This window comes from Etheostoma spectabile, chromosome 7 (genome assembly GCF_008692095.1).
Source record: "Etheostoma spectabile isolate EspeVRDwgs_2016 chromosome 7, UIUC_Espe_1.0, whole genome shotgun sequence".
In the NCBI taxonomy this organism is placed as follows: Eukaryota; Metazoa; Chordata; class Actinopteri; order Perciformes; family Percidae; genus Etheostoma; species Etheostoma spectabile.
In genome coordinates, this window is record NC_045739.1 from 21815537 (window position 1) to 21818128 (window position 2592).

The window sequence follows — 2592 nt, forward strand, 5'->3', positions numbered from 1 at the left end:
CTGTGAAATTTCCCTTAATACTTTTCCCGTTTGAACTCATTTTTTTCCATTCAGAACCAAAGACAAAATACGAGTTTACTAGCAAAACCCGATCAAAATTCAATTGATTTAGCAGCTTTATTAAAATGTCTTGTTTTGATAAGCAGTCCAGAACTACAGACTGTAAATAAAGATACAAATATGTTGAGATTACTATTATCAAAGCCTAGAGAAAATATTCACACTAGAAAAGCAGGAACCAGTGAGTTTTACCCATTTTTACTTTAAAATATAATTAAAGGATTAAAATATTTTCAAATTAGAAACCCCTAACCTGACCTAAATTAGACCACGGACCCCTATCTGATAAGACTTTGTCCCAGGGTCCCCCACCTGATAGAATTTGTGCTTTTAGATGTTTTATTGCAGAAAGTGAATGAGCAAAATAGTCATGCAGTCTGTCATTGTGTTACTTATGGATCAAATTATAGTAAAAAAAAAATGATTCCCATTTTTGTTGGGGACCCCCTGGAATCCCTTCAAGGACCCCTGGGGGTCCCTGGACCGCACTTTGAGAACCACTGTTCTGGGGCATCCAGTCAGTTTTCAAAATGACCACCCTGTACAGACTACAGATCGTGTAATCACATCGCTACACTATTTGAACAAATACAACACGGCCATACATCTTTGGAGTTTGTAACTGGACTAAATGAAAGAAACCATGTAACTATGGAGACTGCTTATGTTTATGGTTGAAGCACAAATATTCAGGAAAAAGACACAAAAACAGACAGGTAGACAGAATGACACACAGAAAGACACACAAACAGACAGTCAGCCAGACCAGAAAACACACACACACACACACACAACACAAACAAACCACAACACCCCACACACACACACAAACAAAACAGGTAACAGACAGGTATACAGAATGCACACAGAAAGACACACAGACAGACAGACAGACAGACAGAGAGAGACACCCACACACACACACACACACACACACACAAGACGAAAGGTAAACAGACGTAGACAGAATGAAACAACGAATGACACAAGACAGAGACACACACACACACACACAACACAGACACAAAAACAGACAGGTAGACAGAATGACACACAGACAGACAGACAGACACACACACAACACACCACAACACACACAACCACACCCACACACACACACACACCACACACACACACACACACACACTACAAAGACAGAAAGGTAAACAGACAGGTAAAGACAGAATGACACACAGAATGACACAGACAGAGAACACACACACACCACACACACACACACACAACACACACACACACACACACACACACACACACACACACACACACACCACACACAGACATAAGACAGACAGACAGACGACAGACAGACAGAAAGAAGCTGGTCCCGTCCTCTTGCCTGGTAGGACAGACATAACTCTCTCTGTAATACAACCTCTTTGCTTCACAATGATGTAACAAGAACTGATTTAGGCCTCGCAGTGAAGCATTTCTTTCCGATCACACAAACAACAGGATTTCCTCCCTGGGCGCGTCTCCCTTCCTGTCAGTATCAAGCAGCTTTGAAACGCGACATGAAACAGGAAATACACAAGCCTTTTTAAATGTAGACGTCCAAGTAAAGATCATTTGCTGGTGTTTTTGTAAAAGCTCGGCCTGCAGGAAGTAGTCAGTGTTTGAAGACGTCAACACTGTGTTTTTTGGTGGTGAAATGTGAAAATGCACTGGATTGGCTTTGATAATGGATAGGACCTTTTAGATCTTATAGATAATCTATTATAGGGTGCTGTCTCGATGTCTATAAGAGGACAGGACACCGACTCGCTCCACTGCCCGATACAGGCTGCATCTTGGACCCTGAAAGTTGCACCTTTTCCCACATAACTCACACACACACACACACCACACACAACACCACACACACACACACACACACACACACACACACACACACACACCACCACACACACACACACAACACCTTGCCCCTTGCTGGTGCTAATAACAGTTATAGCAGTGACGTAAATAGTTTTGGAGGGGTGCTACGTGTGGATTGATGCTTGCCTTTTCTGACTGTCCACAATTGAACCCCCCCCCCCCCCCCCCCCCGCAGACAGCTGCAGCCGCTATTTCTGAGATCTTTCGAATCCCTTTATTTGCGTTCCTAATATACACCCAGCAGGGAAGATGGATGTCATAAGTTTTTGTTTCCAATGGTTTTATGTAGTGCTGTCAGTTAAGCGTGTTATTAACAGCGTTAACGCAAACTCATTTTAACGGCGTCAATTGTTTTATCGCAAAAATTAACGTTCTTTTGGGCCTAGCAAACTTTGTAGGTTTTTTTCACATGCTGTTGCAACAACTAGTAATGTTAGAAAAACTACAATACCACACGGGATCTAGCTAGACTGGAAACAAAACAACAGGCACGCCACACGCACTTGTTTGGGCTTGCGAGCCGGCGAAAGAGTAGTAACATGACCTTTTGAGTGGAAGGCAAGCGGGAGGAGACAAAATGGACGTCAAAGTAGTTTTTTCACCCTTTTATTGATGGACAGTGTTACATTGTGAGAG

The 2592-nt window shown here is 42.6% G+C and overlaps 1 protein-coding gene across 1 annotated transcript in view; it reads left to right on the forward strand.

Moving 5' to 3' along the window:
* The window catches only part of fkbp1ab (FKBP prolyl isomerase 1Ab), an 11893-nt gene that overhangs the window by 3341 nt on the left and 5960 nt on the right, over positions 1–2592 (forward strand). The gene's annotated exons all lie outside the window — the stretch shown is intronic.